General features: G+C 37.3%; 1 long non-coding RNA gene across 2 annotated transcripts in view; it reads left to right on the forward strand.

Annotated features, from left to right (window-relative positions):
* Positions 1–25,951, forward strand: part of LOC126082972 (uncharacterized) — an 86,717-nt gene extending 60,766 nt beyond the window's left edge. The window contains exons 1-3 of one of the 2 annotated variants that reach the window (XR_007518689.1): positions 8,533–8,730; positions 9,973–10,121; positions 25,854–25,951. This is a non-coding gene — a long non-coding RNA (uncharacterized LOC126082972). Of the gene's footprint in view, positions 1–8,532; positions 8,731–9,972; positions 10,122–25,853 lie in introns of those variants that run through there. The other variant, XR_007518688.1, reaches the window with a different exon arrangement.
* The last annotated feature ends 308 nt before the right edge of the window (positions 25,952–26,259 follow it).

Raw genomic sequence — 26,259 nt, forward strand, 5'->3', positions numbered from 1 at the left:
CAATTTTTATCCTTCAATTTTTTAAATATGTCATCCCATTGCCTTTTTGCCTACATGGTTTCTGCTGAGCTTATTCTTATTGGCTCACCTTTGTAGGTGACTTTTCGTTTATCCTTTGCTGCTCTTATAATTCTCTCTTTACCTTTGGTTTTGGCAAGTTTGATTATAATATGTCTTGGTGACTTTCTTTTACGATCTACCTTATGTGGATTTCGTTGAGCATGTTGGATAGATATCTTCTCATCTTTCACAATATCGGGGAAGCTTTCTGCCAACAAATCTTCAACAATTCTCTCTGTATTTTCTGTTATCCCTCCCTGTTCTAGTGCTCTAATCGCTTGTAGGTTATTTCTCTTGATGGAGTCCCACATGATTCTTAAGGTTTCTTCATTTTTTTCAATTCTTTTGTCTGATTTTTCTTCAAATACATTAGTGCCAAGTGATTTATCTTCGAGTTCAGAAATTCTAGCTTCTACTTGCTGAATTCTGTTCCTCTGACTTTCTATTGAGTTATCTAATTCTGTAATTTTATTGTTAATCTTCTGAATTTCTGATTGCTGTCTATGGATTTTTCCAGCTTATTAAATTTTTTATTATGTTCCTGAATAATCTTTCTAATTACTTTAATTGCTTTATCTGTGTATTCCTTGGCTTGTTCTGCGTATTGCCTCATTTCCTTCCTGATGTCTTGAAGGGTTCTGTATATTAAACTTTTGTATTCTGGCTCTGGTAATTCCAGTAATGTACTTTCATCTAGAAGATCCCTGGGTTCTTTGTTCTGAGAGCCTGTTGAGGTGATCATGGTCTGTTTCTTTATGTGACTTGATATTGACTGTTGTCTCCGAGCTATCTATACGTTATTGTATTAGTTTATGGTTGCTTATTGTGTCATAGCTCCTTGCTTTATTTAGTTTCGATATACCCTTATGGGTTGTTTGAGTGAGCTAGCTTGGTTATTTTCACCTTTGGAGGTCTGATGTTCTGTCCCCAGCTGGTTAGAGCTGTTATCAGGTATATCAGTCTAGGAGTCCATTAAGTTTTCTTGTATGAATTTAGCTCAGGTTTCCAGGTAGCTGATCATCAAGCATGTGGTACAGGCTCTGTCCTACAGTCTTAGAGGGGCAGGGGTGATTGGTGTTTATATCGGTATCTGATTGCAGCAGGGGGTCATGCTCTGAACAAGGCAGGGGGCTGAGAATCAACCCTTGAGCGTCTCTGAGGAAAGCATGTCCCTGTTCCCTAGAGTGTGCAGGTGGGTGGGTTCTGCAGATGGACCGTGGACACCCAAAGTTTTTGGTTGTAACGACTGGGAGGTACCAGTTTTCTTTGTACCACTGTCACAGTTAGCTGGGTGACCTGAGTGGAGCTACCAGTCCTTAGGTCCTTTACGTGGGTAGGTGAGGACCTTGTTTAATAGGCAAAGCAATGTGAAGCATCAAACACCCACCTCTCCACCACACAGCTGAAATGGTTGGAGTCTGCCAACAAGGGCCTATTCTCCCAAACTAGGCCACAAAGGCCCATGCAGAGGGGAAAGGAGTTCAAAGTCCACAGATGGTTTATGCCTGAACAAGAACTGCTTCTGTCCTGAGCTCCGCTGGTTAGTGGAGCCAGCAAATTATCTTTTCCCCCAGTTGCAAATTTTTTCCTTCCCCAAGGCTGGGAGGATGGCTCTAGGTGCTTAACAGTGCCTATCTCAGGCTCAGGGAATTCAGCTGCTTAAGCCAGCTTTGGGATGGGAGGGTGTGCAGTAAAATATATGCAAATACTTAGCTTTTGCCGAGAGCACTGTTCTTCTCAGGTTCTGGAGGTGTGAGTAGGCTGTGTGGCTAGCTGCTTTTTCCTGAGGGAACTGCGGCCAAACGCTAGTACCAGCCTGCCGCTGCTGCCGCTCCAGAAATGGTACCTGAGGGCTCCCCGTGATTCAGGTCTGGTAACTCCTCTCTGGTTCTGAATGGTCTCTTCCTGCCCCTCAGTTTGTTTTCTAAGCTTGCCTTTGAAGCTCAGGGCCCCCAACTTGTCACAAATATACTTGTTTCACTTGTTTTTTCGGGTCTTTGTTGTAAAGAGGGCTCGCTGGAAGCATCTATTCTGCCATCTTGGCTCCACCTCCTCAACTTTGCTTTTTAATACTTTAAAGAGCTCTTTTGCAGTAGATTTGTCCAACGCAATATGATTTCTTGACTGCTGCTTCCATGGAAGAAGTACAACCAGAATACTCCTTAGAAGTGAGGATGGTGAGACTTTATCTCACTTGCTTTGGATGTGTTATCACCAGGGATCAGTCCCTGGAGAAGGATATCATGGCTGGTAAAGTAGAGGGTCATCCAAAAAAAGGAAGACCCTCGATGAGATGGATTGTCCCAGTGCATGCAACAATGGGCTTAAACATAGCAATGATTGTGAGGATGGCGCAGGACTGGGCAGTGTTTCGTTCTGTTGTACATAAGGTCACTATGAGTCAGAACTGACTCAACAGTACCTAACAACAACGACAAGCTCCCATGGGCGCTGATTGTGGATCCAAGTGAAATGAAAACCTTGATAAATTCAATATTTTCTCTGTTTATCGTGATGTTGCTTATTGATCCAGTTATGTAGATTTTTGGTTTATGTTGAGATGTAATCCGTACTGAAGGCTGTACTCTTTGATCTTCATTGATAAGTGCTTCAAGTCCTCTTCGATTTCAGTCAGCAAGGTTGTGTCATCTGCATATTGCTGGTTGTTGATGAGTCTTCCTCTAATCTTGATGCCACTGCCTTCTTCATATAGTCTAGCTTCTCTGATTATTGGTTCAGCATATGGATTGAATAAGTATGGTGAAAGGATAAAACCCTGGCGCACAACTTTCCTGATATTAAACCATTCAGTATCCCCTTGTTCTGTTTGAGTGACTGCCTCTTGGTCTATGTACAGGTTCCGCATGAGGACAATTAAGTGTTCAGGAATCCCTGTTGTTCATAACGTTATCCATAATTTGTTATGATCTACACAGTTGAATGCCTTAGTGTAGTCAATAAAAAACAGATAAACATCTTTCTGGTATTCTCTGCTTTCAGCCAAGGTCCATTTAACATCAGCAACGATATCCCTCGTTCCACGTTCTCTTCTGAATCTGGCTTAAATTTCTAGTAGTTCCCTGTCAATGTACTGCTGCAGCTGTTTTTGAATTATCTTCAATACAGTTTTACTTGCATGTGATAGTAATGCTATTGTTTGATAATTTCCACATTGTTGGACCACTTTTCTTTGAAACAGGCATGTATATGGATCTCTTCCAGTCCAGCCATGTAGCCGTCTTCCAAATTTTTTGGCATAGATGAGTGGGCATTTCCAGCTTTTGTGGTCTTAAAAAAAAAAAAAAATAGCTTTGGGATTTATCGTTTCTAGTTTTTTTTCTGTTTTTTATTTCTAGTTTATTAATTTTAGCCTTTATTTTAATTAGTACTTCATTTTATTTTCTTTTATTGTTCGTTTCTTATTTTATGATAATGGGTAGCAAGTTTCTTTGTTTTTCCTCTTTTTCCTTTAGCAGTAAAGACATTTAAGGCAATTAATTCACTCTGCATGTAGCTTTTGCTTCCCCACTACATTGCTTTCTCAACATTTGTAATTTCACTTTTAATTTCTTTTTGAGTCATGGGTTGACTTCCCAAAAATTAAAACTTTTATAATTCATTTCTGATTTTATTGGATGGAGTATGAGCAAGGAAGGAACCTGGAAAAATGTCTCAGTTTTTTTTTTGTGATTTCAATTTGTTAAGCGTTTTTAAATATTTTACTGAGTTTTCAGTGAAAGTTTACACAGCAAATTAGATTCTCATTTGACAATTTCTATACAAATTGTTCAGTGAGATCAGTTACATTTTTCACAATATGTCAACATCTTTAATTGTGTCCTGGTTGCTCCATTTTCAGTACTCTAGTTTCTCTGCCTCCTTATCTTCTCATCTTGACTTTAGAGTAATTGTTGACCTTTTGGTCTCATATAGAGCTCTGGTGGCACAGTGGTTTAGGCCTGGCTACCAACAAAAAGGTCGGCAGTTCGAATCCAACAGCCACTCCTTGGAACCCTATGGGTCAGTTCTATCTACTCTGTCCCATAGGGTTGCTGTGAGTGGGAATTGACTAGATGGCAACTGGTTTGGTTTTGGCCCCATATAGATTTTTTTTTTTTAATGGAGCGCCATACTCATGGGTAATAGCCTTTATTTTGTGTGCCAATTTGTTATTTTGCTAAAAGGTGGCCTCAGGGGATAGCTTCAGTTCAAGGTTTAAAGAGTATCTCAGGGCGATAGTCTCAGATAGAGATAAATCCTCTAGTCTCAAGCAGTCTAGTAAGTCGGACTTTTTAACAATTTGAGTTCTGTTCTGCTTTTTTCCTCCCATTCTATCAGGGTTCATATACTGTTGCGCTGATTAGAACAGTCGGTAGTGGTAGTCAGGCATCATCTAGTTATTCTGGTCTCCAGGTAGATGAGGCTGCGGCTCATGAAGTTTTTCTTTTTGGCCAAATACATGAGCAATTTTGTAAATATTTCAAAAATCTTTAGGAAAAATGTATATTCTCTATTAGAAGATTTAAGGTTCTACATCAGTCTATTATATAAAATTTGCTAATTTGTCTCAACGAGATGGATTGATACAGTGGCTGCAACAATGGACTTAAGCGTTAAAGATCGTGAGGATGGCGCAGGACCAGGTAGTGTTTCATTCTGTTGTACATAAGGGTCGTTATGAGTCAGAAGTGATTCTGTAGCTCCTAACAACAGCAACAACAGCAATTTGTCTATTGTTGCTGGTACCTTTGAGTCATTTCCGGATCAAAGTGATCTTATGTATAACGGAACAAAATGTTGCCCCATCCTACATCTTCACAATCCTCACAGTCATTGTTATGTTTGAGCCTATTGTTGCAGGCACTGTGTCAACCTATCTCGTTGAGGGTCTTCCTCTTTTTTTGCTGACCCTCTACTTTACCAAGCATGATGTCCTTCTCCAGGGATTGGTCCCTCCTGATAACGTGTCCAAAGTAAGCAAGCGAAGTCTCCCCATCCTCACTTCTAAGGATATATTCAATTCTGAAAGAACTCTTTTTAAATCTCCCTCCCTAAATGTACTTTTTTTTTTAAATCAAGTTCTCCTTGCATTTCTTATAATTTTTGCTTTATATTTTTAGCTGCCATGTTATCTGGCATATATAGGTTTAAGACATCTTGTCTCCATTGACTGTGCCATTTTTATGTGTGGCTGACTTACTAAAGTTTTGTGACTGCCGGTATAGGAGCGTTACACCATTTATTAAGCATGCTTGTTTTTTAAAGCCATTTGTCCTGCTGCTGTTGGAAGTTCCTCTCTGTCCATTTTTTGAAGGCAACAGCTTCTGTTAGGTCATTTCCACCCCCCGCCTTCATTCTCCCTTCTCTCTACCTCTCCATGTTCAGTGCTGATCTCTACCCCCAAATTTGGCTGGTTATCCACTTTTTTCCCTTGCCTCCTTTTCCAACCACGGTCTAGGGACCTTCATTTTTCTCGTTTGATTTCTACCCAGGTGGTTTTTCTGCATACCAAAGCCCAATAGCCATTACTATATTTATGAGCCTTTAATCATTATGTAATGTCCTTCTTTATTCTTTAGTGTCTTTAACCTTAAATCCACCTTATCTGATACTCATATTGGCACTCTTGCTCTCTCTTCATTTCCATTTGCTTGATATTTTTGTCTATGCCTTTATTTTTAACCTTTTTTTTTTTTTTACACTTTGTGTAAAATTGTTTACAGTTGAGTTTTGTATTTTAATCTAGCCTAACAATCTCTGATTTTTAATGGAAGAAATCAGGCCATTCATATTTAATGTAATGATCGCTATAATTCATTTTATCCTTCCATCTTCCTTTAGGTTTACTTCTTTAAAATGTTTTTCTTTTTTTCCTTTTTCTTATTTTTGCTGGTTTGATCAACTCACTATTCATTCCATTTCCCTTCTTGTTAATGTGGATGTTCTACTCTTCCATTATATTCGTTCCATCAGTTGTTATCGTCTCTTTTTTTGTGCCGTTATTTTTCATTTAGGTAACTTGAATTTTTTTTTTCTGCCTGGAAATCTATACAATTTTATTTTATTTTGGAGGTTCATCAGTTTAGCAGGAGATTCCTACTTATGTGTCCTTTTTTCGTCAATACTGGCTAGTACTCAGTAATTCCTTTCAATCTGTAGACTCAGGTCTTTCTTCAAATCACAGAATTTTGCTTCTACTATTAGTTCATAATTTATTTCTATTTCAGAATTCCTACCATATGTTGTATCTAAGTCTATCCTGAAATTCTCTTATCTTTCCCCTAATGATTTCTATCATCATTCCACATGCCTGTGCTTTGAACTATTTCTTTTATAGTCTTCTAGGCCATGTTTTTTGGCCTCTGTAATGTCCATCCCATTCTTCAATTCATGTGCTGAATTGTTCTGTAGGAAAATTATGGCTTGTTTTACATGTAGAAAATATTCATGTTTGCTTGTGTGTGTGCTTCATTTGAATCTTCTTGACCATGTTATACCTCATCTTTCTCTTATAGCAATTTTGTTTCACGAGGAATGTTGTACTTGCCTGACTGATCTCTCTCTGGTTGGTGGGCCTTAGCTGGAGCACCCAAAGTTGTAGCAGTGTGGTGAGTGGTGGATGATGAACCAGTCCACTGTGTGGGTTGGTAATGCAGTGCCAGGCAGGCTGCCAGTCTTCAGATGAGCTACCAAAAGAAGTCTCCAGGCTCCCAGTCTTTTTGACCCTTCTAGCCTGGGGAATGGGGAGTCTAGTGTGGGGTATCTCGTGACCTTTTCTCCATGGTAAAGGGTCCTTGGGTGGTATAAATGGTTAAGTGCTGGGCTGCTAACCAAAAGGTTGAAGGTTCAAGTCCACCCAGAGGCACCTTGGAAGAAAGGACCAACAATCTACTTCTGAAAACCCTGTGGAGTACAGGTCAACTCTGACACACATGGGGTCACCATGAGTCAGAGTTGACTTGAGGGTAACTTGCTGGTTTTCCTGTCTGATAAACAGATCTCTGGGGGCCATGCTCTTTCCAAATATTCTGCTTTCTGATTCTTGCCCTCAGTTCTCTGATGCGGGCCGCAGGCTCTTTCCCAGTCCTAAGGGGAAGTCCACCCATCAGTTCTCTCCTCTGGGATCCCCTTAAGAGTCCAAGGTCATCCTAATATCAAGTTATCCATTGGTATACGTGGCTTTTTGGCTCAGGATACGCATGCAGCCTGGAGTTGGGAGTAGAGGGATAAGCAGCAGCAATCAGTTGTCATCTTCCTAAAATCCTCTTAGCATATCAGACATTAATTTTAGCGGGGAAAAACAGAGAGATATTTGTGTTTTAATCCTTTCTTTTTTATGCTGTGGCTTAGTGACTTTATCTCACTTTTGTATGACCACTTGGTAATATATGCTAATGATGTTTTATTGTCTTGAAATATTATTGGCCTTAGAAAACTGGTTCTGATATCCCATTATTGCCAGTGGTAATGGTTTAATTTAACTACTTTAAATGAAAATCATCATTTTTTGGCACTTGGCCTCCAGCACTTAATTGGTTTATATCAAATAACCTTACATCACTGGTCGTTACATTTAATTACGCAAGATAATAGTTTGCACACAGTTATCTCAGAAATTTCTTCGAAAAGTTAAATTGCTGGAAGACATAATATATGCCATAGATAAACGGATAGATTGATAGATATAGCTATAGATTTTTTAGGGTAGCCAAATTTTGTCAACAACAACAAAAGAATAGGACATTGAGTTAAATTTGAATTTCAGATAAACAATAAATAATTTTTTAGTATTAAGTATGTCCCGTAGAGTATTTGGGACATGCTTTTTATACTGACATTCGTAATTTATCTGAAATTCGAATTTAACTAGTTATCCTGTATTATGTTTGGCAACTCTAAAATACATATATTTTATGTATACAAAATTCGTATATGGCAACTCTAAAATATATATCCTATAAGGTCGCTATGAGTCGGAATTGACTCGATGGCACTGGGTTTTTGGGGGTTAAAATACATATAAATATATATGCAAAATATATAGATAGATATTCTGTTTGTGTGCATGTATATGTGTGTATTGGGTGTATGTGAAAAAAAGTTGGTTACTGGTCATTCTTGCTTTGAAAATTTTCAGTGCTAAAGTCACTGTGGTCATGCTTTATGACAGAGGCTCTGAAGTGTGCTGGAGGTAAACTGCATTAAGATATGAACCTCTTTCTCTCCCTCACTGAGCTGTCTCTGTCATTTATCACAGTGCTTGGTACAAGCTGTTTTCAGTGAATATTTTCTAAATGAATGAACGAGCAAGCTCTTTCTAAATATTAGACCCCAAATGGTGCCTCAGATGCAAGCAATGATAGATTTTCCACTAAATTGAAGATTAAACTCTCTGGAGTACCTATATATCACTTTTAAGTTTTGATTATTGATGTTTCATCATAAGAATTTGCTAGGAGTTTCCAAATTACATTTCTGTGTGATAGAACTTGCTCACCTAGTTGGTTGGTTGGTTTGTTTCTTGCAGACTATTATTTTATGAAGAAGCCTTTGTCCTGCCCATAGACCCATGTCCATATGAGATTGGATGTGTCCTGATTAGGCTCCTTATTTGCATAAGAGGATATCAGCTACATTCTGTTCTCATTGATTATCCAAGTCTAATCATTGGTAATATATAATATCTGCCTTCTAGTTTCTTGCATTTAACTCTCAATTGTTTAATTCTTATCAAGAGTATTATTATAAGAAATAATATTTATGGAGGAATTGCCTAGGGATAAGGAGTCTACTTATTTTTCTAGGTTTTAGAAATTCTATCTTTGGAACAAGTCAGATCATCATTATTCTTGAATCTCTTTTTTTTTAACTCATGAATTTTGCCTTGTGCTGCCAGGGCTCCTTTCTTGGATTATACTTTGGTATACTTAGGCCAGCACAGAGGAAAAATTTGAGAAAAACTAGTGAATATTTTAGATTCATTTACTTATTACAAAATCTATAATCTATTTTGTTTTATTTCTAATGCCCACAAACAAGAAAAAATCACATTGCTGTGGAGTCAATTCTGACTCATAATGACCCTATAGGACAGGGTAGATATGCCCCATAGGGTTTTTAAGGCTCTGAATCTTCACAGAAGCATATTGCCACATCTTTCTCCCACAGAGCCGCTGGTGGGCTCGAACTGCCAACCTTTTGGTTAGCAGGCAAGTGCTTAACTACTGTACCACCAGGGCCTTAATATACATAAAGGGCCTATTAAGTCTTTTATTGGAAGCCAGTCTTAAGCTATAGTATCAGAGACAGTCCAGTTCCGTGAGTTTTGACAGTTTTGTAACTACCACTACAACAATCAAGATACAGTTACAGCACTCCAAAAATTTTTCTTGTGCTGTATCTTTGTAGTCAGCTCCTCCCACAGTCCCACCCAAGGAAACCACAGGTCTGATTTCTGTCACTATGGATGAGTTTGCATTTTGTAGAGTTTTATGTAAATGAACTTATACAGTGCATACTCTTTTTTGTCTGTCTTTTTCACTCAGCATAATTATTTTGGAATTCATCCAAGTTGTTACATATGTCGATAACTCATTCCTTTATATTGCTGAGTAGTTTTCTGTTGTATGGCTATACCACAATTTATTTATCCACTCATAATCACTAAGGTTGTATGTCAACTTGGCTGGGCCATGATCCTCAGTGGTTGGGCAGTTAAAATGTAGTTTGGCGGTAGTATGATGATGTGATCACTTGCATGATATTTGATATAATGCAGTCACCTCCATGAGGGGACCTGCTGTAAGGAGCCAATCAGTTGAAAGGGAGTTTTCTTGGGGGTGTGGCCTACAATGAATATAAGTGGACTCTCTGGCAAGACTCATGGGCTTTTGCTCACTCTTGATCCTGCAGCTGGCTCCTGGTCATCTGACCTCTGGTTCTTGAAACTTGAGCTAGCAGCTTACCTGCCGATCTTGGGTTCGCCATCCCCTGCAGCTACATGAATCAGGAGAAGCCTCCAGCCTGACCTGCTGATTTGGGATGTTCCAGCCTCTACAATTGTGTGAGCCATTTCCATGATATAAAATTCTTTATATAGATATTTATATGCTTTTCTGGTTTTGCTTCTCTGGAAAACCCAGTCTAAGACATCTATTGATGGGCATTTGGGTTGTTTCCAGTTTGGGCTATTACAAATAAAGCTAATCTGAGCATTCATATACAAGTCTTTCTGTGGACATACGCTTGTATTTCTCTTGAGAAAAATAATCAGGAGTGGAATGGTTGTATCATGTGGTAGATGTATGCCTAACTTTTTAGAGAAAATGTCATAATTTTCAAAGTGGTTGTACCATTTTTCATTCATACCAGCAGTTGCTCCATATCCTCACTAACACTTGGTATGGTCAGTCTTTTTAAAATGTAACCAACCATTCTAGTAGTTGTGTAATGATATCATTGTGGTTTTAATTTTCCTTGCCACAATAACTAATGAAGTTGAGCTTTTTTTTTTTTATAGGTTTATTTGCTGTCTTTTTTGATGATGCATCTGTTCAAATCTTTTACCTTCTCCCTGCGTTTTTTACTGGGTTATTAGTTTTCTTATTGAGTTTTGAGAGTTCTTTATACATTTTGGATACAAGTACTTTGGCAGTTATATGATTTGCAAATATTTTCTCTCAGTCTGGGGCTTTTTTTAAAAAAATCATTTTCTTAACCGTGTCTTTTGAAGAAGGGCTTTTTTAATTTTGACAGAGTTTATTTTATCAATTTCCTCTTTTATGGATAATGCGTTTGGTGTTGTATCTAAGAAATTTTTGCCTCATCCAAAGTCACAAAGGTTTTATATTCTGCTTTCTTTTAAAAATGTTATAATTTTAGGTTTCACCTTTAGGCTGATATTCATTTTGAGTTAATTTTTGTATATGGCATGAGGTATAGATCAGATTTCTTAAAATTTGTTTTGCATGTGGTTATTTAGTTGTTTCAACACCAGTTTTTGATAAGACTATCCTTTTTCTATAAATTGCCTTTGTACCTTTATTGAATATCAGTTGTCCATATATATGTTGGCCAATTTCTGGATTCTGTATTTAGTTCCAGTTATCTCTTTGTTTTGACACAAATACCACATTCTGATATGAATGTCTTGATTATGGAAGCTTTTAATATTTAGACTTGAAATCAGATAGTGTTAGTCCTTCAACTTTGCTCTTTTTTTCATGTTTGATTGGGCTATTCTAGGTTCTCTGCATTTTCATATGAAGTTTAGAATCAGCTTGGCAATTTCTACAAAATCCTGCTGGATTTTGATTGAGATTGCATTGAATCTACACATCTAGTTGCAAAATGAGTATTCATTTTTGATGATGACTGTTGCAATTATATCTGCCCAACAGTTCTACTAAAACATCTGAGGGGAGGTGGAGTCATCATGGCTGTGTAGACAGAAGCACCATGCCACTTCTCTGTAGCAAAGACACAAAAAACTAAGTAAGACAGATACAAATATCAATCCTGGAAACCTAAGCATCAAATGAAGGAATAAAGAACTCAATCGAGCACCAAATGGAATAAGATACTGACCAGAGAACAGAGCTATGGAGTGGAGGACCCCTACCAGCTAATGCAGCATAGATTTGCTATCTTGGACTACAGCCACCAAGGAACGCAGACAGGGAGTATGGGAAGGCAACTTCATGGAGCATCCAACAGGAGACAGAGCACCCAGTAACCAGGGATACATGCTTTCGTACTACCCACCCTTCTTCCCCGTATGTGGTCTCCACCACTTTCCACTGGTCCATGGTCACTTGGCTGGAGAGATACCAGCTCACTGCTGCCTGGATTCGTTATCTCGGACCTCAGTCACCAAGGACTATGGACAGAGAGTATGGGAAGACAACTACATGGAACTCCCAACAGGAGACAGAGCACCTGGTAACCAGAGATACACACTTTATCACCCCCGACCCTTCTTCCCTGTATGTGGCCTCTACCACTTTCCCAGAGGAAGACACACCAGCTCACTATCACCTGGATTTTTCATCTTGGACCTCAGTCACCAAGGACTGCGTGGACACGGAGTATGGGAAGGCAACTTCAAGGAGCTCCCAACAGGTGACAGAGCACCTGCTCTGCACATCACACCCCTTCCCTTCCCTCCTGGCTACCTGCACTGTGTGTTGAGGGCCGTGCCCCTGAGCAGCACTGACGTGGTTCCCCAGACCTCTGCCTGCACTGCTCCTCAGTCCCACCATGTTGGCTCCAGTTTGTGCCACAAACTACCCCTCCACCCCTGCTGGACCCACCCTGCTGTACCATAGCTGAGTAACCAGCCCTGCCCAACCAAATGATCAGAAGTATCGTGCCCACAGGCAAGCAAGCAACAAAACATGCCCAGACCGCCTGCCCAGACATAACCAAATAAAACAAAAAAGCAGGACAGAACAAACAAATCTACAATCAATAAACAAAATAATTTCTAAATGTCCCAGAGACAGCAGACAGTATCAAAACATACAAAAAAATAGGACAGGATGGCTCCAGAAAGTGACCAAAATAAAACACCAAATGAACTGGTAGAAGAAAAGACAGTGGAACTACCTGATAGAGAATTCAAAACTCCAATATTCAGGGTTCTCCAAGAGATGAAGGAAAATGCAGACAGAAACAAGGACAGAATAGACAAAAGCATGGAAAATATGGAAAAAAATCAGAGAAAACACAGACAAAGCAATGGAAGAATTTAGGAAAACAGTACAGGGACAAAATACCAAAATAAATAAACAACTAGAAATCATACAAAAACAGCAATTAGAAATTCAAAAGAAACAACAAGATTTCAGAAATGAACAGTGCCATAGAAAGTTTTAGGAGCAAATTTGAAACAATGGAAGACAGGATCAGAGAAACTGAAGACAAATCCTTGGATACCGCTTTAAGGAAAAATCAGAGAAAAGAATGAAGAAAAATGAGGAAACCCTGAGAAGGATGTAGGATACAGTCAAAAGCAAAAACTTGCATGTGATTGGAGTTCCAGAACAAGGGGAGAAAATGGAAAACACAGAGAGGATCATTGAAGATATGCTGAAAGAAAACTTCCCTAATATCATGAAAGATGAAAAGCCAACCATTAAAGTAGAAATTAATAGGAAGAACAAAGAAAAAAATCAAATACGTGGAAACTTAATAACACCTTGTTTAAAAACCATTTGCTCGAATATCAAAGATGGAATCAAAGAATTTATAGAATCAAATGAGAATGAAAACATGTAATACCAAAACCGTTGGGATACAGCAAAGGCAGTGCTCAGAGATCAGTTCATAGCTATAGATGCACACATCAAAAAGGAAGAAAGGGGCAAAATCAAAACATTAACTATACAATTTGAACAAATGGAAAGAGAACAGCCAAAGAAGCCCACAGCCACGAGAAGAAATAGTTATTCCCTTAAAGGGAGAGGTAAGTCCTTCTTCCTTCCTCCGTGTTCATACAGCTAGCTGCCTGAATTGTAGAAGAGGAAGCATACCATAGAGATGAGTATATCACTGTAGAGTAGTGAAATAAGGTAAAAAAAAAGCCTAAGACCTGACCACTTGGAACCACAGTTCCACCTGTGGACTGCTTATTGCCAGACTATTATGTGCAGAGAAATGAATTTCTAATGTACTTGAGCCACTGTAAATTTGGGTGTCTGTTACAGCTGTCAAACTCATACAAACGGATAATTGCTCACTGGGAGGTTGGTAAAAACAGTTTTGTTTAAAGTTTTTTTTTTTTTTTAAATCTTGAAATGTTTGTATTTATGAGCCAATATTTCCATCTCTCTTCTGAAACTTGTAAAGCATCCTTTCATCATTTAATTCTACCAGAACCCAGCACCAGAATACTCATGAGGAACCTGTGCTCATGAGGAACCTGTACACAGAGGCAGTCGTTTGAACAGAACAGTGGTGGTTTAAAGTTAGGAAAGGTGTGTATCAGGGTTGTATCCTTTCCCCATACTTATTCAGTCTGTATACCGAGGAAATAACTTGAGAATTTGAACTATATGATGAAGAATGAGGCATCAGGATTGGAGGAAGCCTCCATGACCTGCAATAGGCAGATGACACACCCTCACTTGCTGAAAGTAAAGACTGAAGAAGACTTGAAGCACTTACTGATGAAGATCAAAGACCACAGCCTTCAGTATGGATTACACCTCAAAGAAAACAAAAATCCCCACAACTGGACCAATAAGCAACATTGTGATAAACGGAGAAGAGACTGAAGTTGTCAAGGATTTCATTTTACTTGGATCCACAATCAACACCCATGGAAGCAGCAGTCAGGAAATCGAACAACGCATTTCATCAGGTAAATCTGCTGCAAGAGACCTCTTTAAAGTGTTAAAAAGCAAAGATGTTATTTTGAAGACTAAGGCATGCCTGACCCAAGCTGTGGTGTCTTCAATCGCCTCATATGCGTTAAAAAGCCGGGCAGTGAAGAAGGAAGACCGAAGGAGGATTGACGCCTTTGAATTACGGTGTTGGCAAAGAATATTGAATAAACTGTGGGCTGCCAAAGGAACGAACAAATTTGTCTTGGAAGAAGTACAGCCTGAATGCTCCTTAGAAGCAAGGATGGTGAGACTTTGTCTCACATGCTTTGGACATGTTATCAGGAGAGATCAGTCCCTGGAGAAGGACATCGTGATTGGCAAAGTAGAGGGCGGATGAAAAAGAGGAAGACCCTCAATGAGACGGATTTACACAGTGGCTGTGACAACGGGTTCAAGCATAACAATGATTGTGAGAATGGCACAGGACAGGGCAATGTTTTGTTCTGTTGGGCATAGGGTCGCTATGAGTTGAAACTGACTCAATGGCACCTAACAATACCGTTTGGTATAGCATCACAAACATTATAAAAATGGTATCATTAATTTAGTGCATACCTCAGAGAGTCAAATGATTAATAATATTCTTCTCATTTTGTAGAGAGGGAACATGTCTCCAAGTAAATATGGTGAAATTGATGAAATATGAAAATTTGGTCAAAACAGCCCAGCTTTGAATAGTGGCCCTACCACTTAGTAACTGTTTATTAACTTGTAAAATATCTACCTCCTGACCTTATTGTGATGTTTAAATGAGATAATTTCTGAAGTTCTAAGTCATAAGTACAAAATTATTGATAATCCCCAACCTTCCAACTCTACTCAAGACACAGGGACCATCAGCTCTGTAGTAAAATATGATTTATTATTTGGACAAATTTGCTATACATTGAACATAGCTATGGTAGAGCTGCCATTTCATGAGCAATGCACAGCCAGACCTATCCATAGATTTGCTTGGGATCCAGCTAAATGAAGATAGTTTTGATGCCAACAGTGGACTGAGTGTATAAGTCTTTTAATCCTAACTTGTATGCTTTACTCCCTATAGCAGTGATCCCAAACCCAAGTGTTCCAAGGGTCAGGCAGGGAATACAAACAAGGAGGGCTTCATGGATGTCCACATGCATACATATACTGTGAGCAATGTAGGAAACCACGGTTACTCAGCTCCTGTGGGTTTCTACCATTAGGAGTGAGGCCCCTTGTTGCTAGCTCTTCTAAATTTTCAGGGAAACTGCAAGTGTGAATTTTTTGTGGAATCTCCTGATTTCTAAATGTTGGTTCCATTTTTTAAAAAACAGTTCAAGCTGAATACAACATGTCTGTGGCCGCCAGCTTGCTGCCACAGCTCTACACACCGTCCATTTTTACAGAGACTGACTCTTCACTGCAGCAGATGTGTCGTGAGAAATACATTGACTGTAGATGTGCTTATTAACATCAGCATATTCACTAATCCATGTCGACCTGTCTATGTAGAACCACTGTTTGCTTAAATACGGAACTCAGACTTTAATTTACAAGTTTGATTATAATAAACTAAACATAAGGCAGATACTTCAATGCTATACTAGTATGGAGGGAAAAGGTGATGTAATAAACATTTCTATGTTTATTTGGTGTGTGAAGCCAAATGTTCAAATGCTAAGTGTATTTAAAAAATCAAAATCAGCAATTCACTTATTTTTCTTAATAGGGCATCCAGGAGTGAGCTTGTTAAGATGGATTTGCTTTGTCGTGGCTTGCCCTGCTGGCAACGTCTAAATGAATTAAATGAGTCACAAGTCAAAGAAATCTCACAGGCAGTTTTAATTTCCTGTCAGAAAGAATAGCTAACTAAGTCAAACATCAGTAATTTTTTCTGGGCTCCTCTTAGGAGCTTATGTTCTTAGCTACATATTTTTGGACTTGTATTTTAATCTTAAAATTACACTCCTGCTGTATTCTTAAGGCTGGGAATTTGAGTGTCCAGTCTTCTAAGTTAATGCTTTGCTAGTTCTTAATGATTACCCACGTAAAAATGCCATCTCTCTTCTGAGACTTGTAAAGCATCCTTTCTTTATCATTTAGTTCTACCAGAACCCAGCCACCAATAAAATTTTCTGGTTTGGTGAGCCCAATGAGTTCCCAATTTTCCATCTTGAGTTTCTCATTTCTAGTACACATCCTGAAAAAGTGTATGTAATATATCACAATTTGAGTCTCTGTTGAAACCAGATGCAGTGAAATGATGTTTTATATCTTGTGTTTCATGTAAAATTTTCTACAAATAATCCTGTGACTGAGAAATGTATGTCAGAGAGTGATCGAGGAATGAGGTCAGTCCTTTCTCTGCTGAGGAGGACATTTAGGCTGTTGGGAATTGTTGTTACTACTGTTCCATTCTAGAAGATTAAGCTTCGCTGGGCAACTCTGTTAAGAAAAAGACCCTCTTTTACCAGCATGAATCTTAAAAAAAAAAAAAATGTGGTCAGCAGGTGTCAGGTGTTTAGTTCATTGAAGGCTATGTGTAGTGTTGAGGAAAAAAGCAATTGCTGAATTGAGAGCCTGTGAGAACCAAAAGTGTTACAGAGGAAAGCTGAACAATCCAATCTCTTTTTAAGGACATCTTTACTCTTAGAATTAACCAGGTTGACATCATGGGCATCATTGGTGGCACACAAAATACAGCTACCCATGGAGCAGTAGCCAGATCAGTTTCTGCAAAGTAGGGATGACCTGCTGACTTCTCAGGAGCTTCATAAAGGTACCTGTAACAGGCTTCCAGTTCCTGGTCAAGCTTTGTCTCTGTACCAGAGTGTTCCACTCTCACTGGGTATTTTCTAGCTTGACACCTGCTTCTTAGTTTCAGAGGTGTAGACTTCTATTTTTTGGTAGGCATTTTCTTTTCCCTGCAAATAGAGAACCTCCAGTCTTTCAGTCTTGGAATTAGGTATAACAAGTCTAATCCCTGATGCACTTGTATTTACTTACTTTGACTGTAAAAAGTATAGAGAAAACCCATGAACCTACCAACCAACTTAAGAAATTAAACATTGTAGACCCAATTATAGCTCCTATATACTTCTCCCTGTCCCATTCTCCTCTCTCCCTCCCCAAAGGTAACTATTGTTATGATTTTTAATACAATATTATATATAGTCCCCCAGAACATCATAGTATTTTTGCATATTTTTATACAGTGAAGCCTGTGAGAGCCAGCATTTGACTGGTCTTCCTTGTTTTTTCTGGTCTGATGAGTTTTTCAGCTTTGACAGGGTGCAATCTTACTACTTTTCTATCACCCTTTATTAGTAAAAAATATTTGAGTTTTCCTTCTTTGATGGGTTCCTGTCTTACACAAGTTCTGGTTTTCCAGGTTTTATTGTATTATATAAACATGGAATCATATTCATGTATCTTCCTAGGAGACTTTTACATACATTATACTATAACCATTTCTCCCCTAAAGGTAAAAAGAATTTAAAAATTCTTGTTTTTTAAAAAAATTTGTGTTTGGGGTGTTGAGTGATTAAAAAAATTATAAAAATAAAAGTATATTTTTCGAAAGTAGTTGGTTAATATCTATAAAAAATTTTCAATGCACTTCCCTTACAACCAGCAATGTCAGTTCTTGACCAGTTAAATGATCATATATGTGTACAAGTAGAAATGTACAAAGATATTTATTAGAGCATTGTTGTAACAGCAACACCTATAATTTATGGTTAAATAAGCTATAAGCCATACTATGCAGCAATTGAAAAACAATCAGGTAGATATATATTTACTGATGATAGGCAAATCTCTAAGACATATTGTTAGATACCAAAAAAATTACAGGGCAAAACTAACATATGATACCACTTATGCTTTAAAACTGTATATATCTATGTGATCTTATATAGCATCGTAAATATCTGGGAAGATTTTTGGAAGGATACATTGAAAGCTGATAACAATGATTATCTCTGAGAAGGGGATGAGGGGTCCAGAGGAACTTTTGCTTTACCTGTACTATTTGAATTTTTACAAGCTATTCTGTTTAGAGATTAAAAATGTAAATAGAAATTGAATATTTAAAAAGATCAATGTAACTTGTTAATGAGCAGGCTAATAACAGTGCAACCTGAAGTAAGAGATTAAAACTATCCCAGCAGATGACTAGCTTAAATGGCCCTGGGGAGAATAAATAAATTGGGGGACAGAACTCAGTATCTATCTAAATACTTACCCCAAATCCCATATATTTACAGAATATGTTTTTTTTTTTTTTTCTGGTCTAACCATATTGAGGAGCCCTGGTGGCACAATGGTTAAGCACTCAAGTGCTAATTGAAAGGTTAGCTGTTCAAACTCACCCAGTAGCTCCTGGAGAGAAAGACCTGGTGATCTGTTCCTGTAAATATTACAGCCTAGAAAACTCTATAGGCCAGTTCTACCCTGCCACATGGGGTGGCTATGAGTTGAAATCGACTCCACTGCATCTAACAACAACATAGCCATATCAGCACTGGCAAGTAAGAAGGGTCACCGTCAGCAGACCAGAAATGGTGAGGAGCACCTAGAAAAAAGAAATTGATGGGCTTGGATTGAGTTGAGGAAACCCAAAATGTGTACATGAGAAAACTACTGAGAAAGTAAGACAAGATCCAATGAAAAGTCAAAGACAGAGTGAACAAATACAAAGAACTGGGGGGAGCACTGGGACGTAGAGAAGGTAATTAATAATTTAATTGGGACAGCAACCCTGACAGTTGAATTAGAAAAAGCAGCACCAATCTGAGGCTGAAATCCCCAAGATGCATCCCAAAGAAAATGCTCACCAGCCAGGAGAGAGCTCCTGGCAAGGGTATAAACGTCTGAGAAAGGAGCCAAACTAAGAAGATAAGGCAGCTCTGCCTAAAAAAAAAAAAAAATGCTTAAGACCATCACTACCAGAGAAAAGCTTCTTATTTTAGCAACTGGGAACTCCAGCTTGCCTGCCTGCCCCATGCACAGGCGCCCTAAAGTGATGCCTCCCAGACTGCTCGCAGTTACATAAGCCCTGCAATCTACTCTGCCATTCATGGGAGCTACCAGATAATCAATTGAGTTATTGCCAGAAAATTAAAAAGAGGCATGGCAAAACAGGAAAGAGGGTCTACAGGTGGGAAGCGAAGAGACTGGAGATCGTTGCTTTTCCTGCACTATTTGATTTGTTACCATGTCTGTGTACTACTATCATTAGCAAAAAGAAAATTTTCCAGGAGGTAGAGTAACAGAGAGATATAGAATATGAGAAAAGGATTAAGAGATATGAAAGACCAATATGGGCCTAACAGGATTTTCAGGAGATAACAGAGAAAATGGAAGAGAAGCTTCCCAGTAGGTAACTTTAAAATGGTCTTACAACTTGAAAAACACTAGAGTAAAATCAAAAAAACCAAACCCAGTGCCGTCAAGTCGATTCCCAGCACTCCTTGGAAACTCTATGGGGCAGTTCTACTCTGTCCTGCCTTGGAAACTCTATGGGGCAGTTCTACTCTGTCCTGCGACCCTACAAGACAGAGTAGAACTGCCCCATAGAGTTTCCAAGGGGTGCCTGGTGGATTTGAACTGCTGACCCTTTGGTTAGCAGCCGTAGCACTTAACCACTATGCCACCAGGGTTTCCAACAGTAGAGTAAGAGTAGGAAATACAGCCTGTAAACCAAATCTGTTCTGCTGCCTGATTTTTAAAATAAAGTTCTACTGGAACACGGCCATGTTCTTTCATTTACGTATTGTCTCTGGCTGCTTTTGCACTACAACAGCAGAGTTAAGAAGTTGCAATAGAGACTGTATGGTTGACAAAAGTACTTACTCTCTGGCTCTTTACAGAAAATGCTTGCCAACCTCTGCACTAAAAAAGCAACAAACAACAACAACCAAAAAGAAAACAGAGGAAAGAATATTAAATTGAAAACAAAACAAAATTATAGGAATAAACTCAAACATATTAATAATAATAAATATGTATGGATTAAATTCCTTAATGTTTATGTTGGGAAAAAAAATCCTGAGACATGCTGTTTGTAAGAGACTCACCAGAACAAATACTGAAACGGACAAAAATGTACCAGCAAAATGTGATCTCTAAAAACACGCAGTAAACAGCCAGAACAGAAATAATGAGAATGCTGACACGATGTGGAAAATGTAAACAGTGTCACAGAACAGTATGTATAGAAATTGTTAAATGAGAACCTAATTTGCTATGTAAACTTTAAAACACAATAAATTATTAAAGAAAAAAATGCAATAAAATTAAACTTTACACTGAAAAGATACATGTAAAAAAACCAACTTGGATATTTTAAAGAATCGTCTCTAAAAATCTGTTGATGTTAAAAGGAAATAAAACAAATTATAGATGATTATGAAATAAGAATGAGGAAACTATATATCAGTCTCTATAGGATGAATTCAAAATAGTTCTCAGAGGAAAAGTTAGGGCTGCAGATATCTTTATCAGACAACAATGAATTTTTTTAAAATTAACCCTCCGATTAGAAAAAGATCAAATAAACAAAAACAAATCAAAGAAAAAGTATAGAAGGAATTAGTAAATGATATAAACTGAGATCACTGAAGCATAAAAAGTTACTCTAGTAATTTCATCACTAAAACAAAAATTTGTTTTTTGAGAAGATCTTGAAAAAAAATTACAAAAGTAGTTCAAGGCTGATAAATAAAAAGGGAGAGAAAATACAAATCAATAACATTAGGAATGAAAAAAGAATCAAATTATAGAACAATGGACACTTAAAATATGCTGCTATGTTTGCCTTTATGTCAATAATTTGAGAAAATACTGATTTTCTAGAAAAAGCTCAGTAAATTAGGTCTAATTTTCCAGGAAAATGAGTATTACCAAAGTTCATTAAAGAAGAGTTTTTAAAAAACCTGAATAAATAAGCCACCATAGAAGAAATTAAAAAGGCAAAGATATAATTTTTTTAAGTTTCATACAATTTTATGGGTGTCTTCTAGAAACACTATAAGGTTCAGATAATTCCTGTGATTTATGAACTATTCTGGAGCGTAGAAAATGACAAGTTTGCCACCGTATTCTATGTGGATAGCATATTCCTCGTACCCTGACTGGACAAGTATAGTAGCAAAAAGAAAAAAACTAAAAGCCAGTCTCAGTTATGAACATAAATATAAAAATCCTAAATAGCAAATAAAATTATGATGTGTGTTAAAAGAAAGACATATCGTGGCTAAGTAGGACTTCACTCAGTGATTCAAGGATGGCCTGCAATTTAAAAATCTATCCACTCAGGCGTTTCAGAGGAAAAACCTCAAGTACCGTTCGACATCCATTCCTGATTTGAAACAGCAGCAGCAGCAGCAGCAACAACAGAATAAACTAAGCTAAACTAGGGATAGAAAGACAATTCTTCAACTTCATAAGTATGCATATTAAAAACTACAATATACATCATATTTAACGGTGAAACATTAGATTCATTCCTACTGAAGTTAGAAACAAGACTTGGATGACGTTATAACTGTTGTATTCAACATTTTTTTTTTTTTTTTCTGGAGGTCCTAGACAGTGTAATGAGAAAAATAAAAGGAGTAAGAAGTATAAATAAATACTGGAAAATAAGAAAGAATTTTGGTATTTTTTGCAGGTGATATGACTATCCACTTAAAAAATGAAAAGATAATCTATTGAAAAACCATTAGGACTAATATTAGTTTAGTAAGATGGCCAGATATAAGCATACATATTGTACAGACTACCACGGTTTAAATATAGAACATATTATAAAGAGATTCATAAAAAATTAGAAATGTTTATAATTTTAGGGCAGAGAAGCACAAAACCTAGAAACTATTTTTAAAAAAGATAAACAGAAATGACTAAATAAAATTATGATCTTTGCACTTACTGATGAAGGTAAAAGACTTCAGCATAGAGTATGGATTACATCTGAAAATACGAAAATCCTTACAGCTGGACCAATAAACACCATCATGGTAAATGATGAAGAAATTGAAGTCAGTGATTTCATTCTTCTTGGATCAACATTCAATGCTCATGGAAGCAGCAGTCAAGAAATCAAATGACGTATTGCTTTGGGCAAATCTGCAGCAAAAGGCTTCTTTAAAGTATTAAAAAGCAAGAATGTCACTTTGAGGACTAAGGCGTGTCTGATCCAAGCAGTGGTATTTTCAGTTACCTCATATGCATGCAAAAACTAGACAATGAACAAGGGAGACTGAAGAATTAACATGTTCAAATTGTGCTGTTGGCAAAGAATATTGTATATACCATGGACTGCCAGAAGAATGAACAAACCTGTCTTGGAGGAAGTACAGCCAGAATGCTCCTTAGAAGCAAGGATGATGAGACTCCTTGCTTATTTTGGACGTGTCATCAGGAGAGACCAATCTCTGGAGAGGACATCATGCTTGGTAAAGTAGAGGGTCAGCAGGAATGAAGGAGACTCTCAATGAGATGAATTGACACGGTGGCTGCAGCATAGCAACGATTACGAAGATGGCGCAGGACTGAGCAACGTTTTGTTCCCTTATACATAGGGTCACTGTGAGTCACAGCTGACTCAGTAGCATCTAAAAACAATAATGATATGCTAAAATAGACCACATAAATAAATTTCAAAACAAGGAAAATATAATAGACAAGGGATAATGTTCATACTATATAGCATTCTTTTAAGCCAGTTAAAAAAGATGATATAAACATAATTCATAGAAAAAAGATATATAAATGGGCAATATATTTAAAATGGTTAACTTCACGAGTAGTCAAGAATGTATATATTAAAATGACAAGATATTATTTTTGACTAATTAGAGTGATAAATACAAAGAAAAACAAAAGCTGAATAATATTTAGTATTGGTGAGGGGGTGGGCTGAGAAGACCTTTCATTTATTATTGTTGTTATTAGGTGCCACTAAGTTAGTTCCGACTCTTAGTGACCCTGTGTACAACAGAACGAAACACTGCGCGGTCTTGCGCCATCCTTATGATCGTTGCCATGATTAATTGAGCCCATTGTTGCAGCCACCGTGTCAGTCCATCTCATTGAGGGTCTTCCTCTCCTTTGCTGAGCCTCTGCTTTACCAAGCATGATGTCCTTCTCCAGGGACTGATCCCTCCTGACAACTTTTCTGAAGTATGTGAGACGTAGTCTCATCATCCTTGCTTCTGAAGAGCATTCTGGTGGTACTTCTTCCAAGACATGTTTTTGTTCTTTTGGAAGCCCGTGGTATATTCAATATTATTCTCCAACATCGCAATTCAAAGGCATCAATTCTTCTTAGGTCTTTTTTATTCATCGCCCAGCTTTCATATGCATAGGAGGCGATTGAAAACACCATGGCTTGGGTCAGGCGCACCTTAGTCTTGTTATTGGTGGACATATCAATTAGCACAAAATTTATTTGAAGGAAATTTGGCAGTTTGTTTCTTTCTTGTTTTTTTTTTTTAATCTATGTACTCCCGATCCAGTAATTCCACATGCAATCCGTACAATGTCATAAGTGTCCATCAGTGACGAACCGTAAATAAACAATGGTACAACCATATGAAGAAAAACCCTGAGACATTTATAAAAAATGGAGTATGTACTGACATTTACAGATCTCAAGAATTTATTGCTAAGTGAATTAACATTAAAAATATTAACTCAAAAATATAAAACCAACAACAAAAGCTTCATCTCTATAATTCTACATTGTTGAGTGCCTCAATTTTATATGTATATATTCATATCATGAATAACTTGTATTTAAAAATGAGGAAACATATTTGTCAAAGTAATCATAATTATAAAACTTAAAAGCACCTTAAATTCTGGGGATGAAAGGTGCTGAAGAATGAATAATCCTGAGTGATGCTGTTCTTCCTCCCTGTGCATTTGAAATTTCTCATTCTTTTCTGTAATGAGCAGATGTTGAAAAGGTGCAGTTTGGAGGGTAAGGATCACTGGGGAGACTTCCATTTCCTAGGCAGTATAAATTTATAGTATATCCAAGGTGAAGGGTGCTTTCCCTGCAGATCCTAAATGTAATTCTATTAGTGTCTAAGCCTAAGATATCACCTCCAATTTATTATCTTGGATACAGATGAATGAACTTATCCAAGGGCAAGAGAGGTCCTTAATAGTTTATTCATTTATCTTGCCCACTTGGAAAATAATTGTAAATAAGAAGGTTTATGAGACACTGAATTGACCTCCCAAGGACCTATAGGAAAGATCTTCAGAACTAGTTTAACTGGTACATCCAGACCTCATCAGCGTGTTAGTGTAACTTTAATTGTCCTTTTTTTGTAAAATGCAAAACTGCTACAGTCTATTATAAAAAGTTCAAACAAGTTTCTTGTAATATCTTGAAGTTATTATTCTTGACCTTCTTTATATCTCCACAAATGTATTACAATATACCTTTGTCATAATTTGTAAATAAATTCGGAAGCCAGGTGTGGGATATTATTAGATGCTTTCTTGAGGTATCACTAATTCTTTAATCCTAAAAATTAGTCATTGAAGTGATAATATGTTGTCCTGAGTGTAGAAAGATGACTCACAATGAGTGAATCATACATTTGAGTTGTTTTTTAATGCAATGTGAAATTCGTACTAAATCTTCTTTATTGTCTCACAAAGTTTCCACTGGGATCATGGACATACACATTCCCGGTAGTTGCTTAAGGAGGAGATTTAGTCAGTGTCTACAAATCAGAGTATTTCTTTGGGGAATACGACCTGATACAGATGTCAACTCTCAAAATTTAGCTTCATTAGCACTAGGTTCAGAAACAGCTGAGCCTAACTAATATGGAAATTTGTTTTATTGTATTCATGCCTTATAATAGAAATACAGGCACAAAATAGAAAATATGAATAGTCTGGAAAAAAAAAGTTGCCCACAATCTTGCCAAAGCACTCACTGTTAACATCCCAGTATAGTTTGTCCCTTTTTTTTTCTGTGCATTTTCTGACAAGTTGAGGGCACATTATTCATACAATTTTGAACCTTACTTTTAAAAATACTTTTTTTATTACACTAGTTTTATGTATTCTTAATTTTAAAAAATCAGAATATACCAGAAAGAAAAAGGAAATCTAAAAAATTACCCATAATCCCGTCATCCAGAAGTAGATATTATTGAACTTTTGGATGTAATGGCTGCATTAAAACATCTATGGTTGGTTAAGAAAAATTTTTAAAATACTAAGGTATTATTTCACAAGTTCTTAACTCCCCATCAGTCCTCTGAGATCATTTAGCCTTCTAGATCCATGAATTTGCTTTTAAATTTCTTCCTTAACATGAGTTTTCCAGCAGCTTCCTACCTCCTAGGCCTGGTCTTTCTTGTTTCAGTTTGCGATTAATTGTTGCAATTCTCTGATTTCTTACAGAACTGAGATTACAGATTTCTAATTGCTTTTCTTGGTGCTTGTGTGGGATCTTAGACCTGATCACGATGCTATCTTCCCAGAACTCCTCCTAGGTATTTATTTTAAAAATTTCTTAGATATTTTTGCTATTTGTCTTTTCAATACCTTTTTTAAGAGTTTACTTATCCCCGGATTTTAAACATAGTACATAAAATCAGCTCCAGTCTGGTTATTAAAAGATTGACAAAGAGAAGATAAAATTACCTCTGGATAAATTTTTTACAAAGTCAAATATGGTAAGGTTTTGGATTTTTTCCAGAAAAATCAAAAGCGTAAAAAATCATATTTCAATGAAACAGAACTATTATACCATTTGAGTTAATTGAATAAGAAGGCAAGTTAATATGTGAGACATTTATCCTTCTGA

The sequence above is a fragment of the Elephas maximus genome, chromosome 1 (assembly GCF_024166365.1).
Source record: "Elephas maximus indicus isolate mEleMax1 chromosome 1, mEleMax1 primary haplotype, whole genome shotgun sequence".
In the NCBI taxonomy this organism is placed as follows: Eukaryota; Metazoa; Chordata; class Mammalia; order Proboscidea; family Elephantidae; genus Elephas; species Elephas maximus.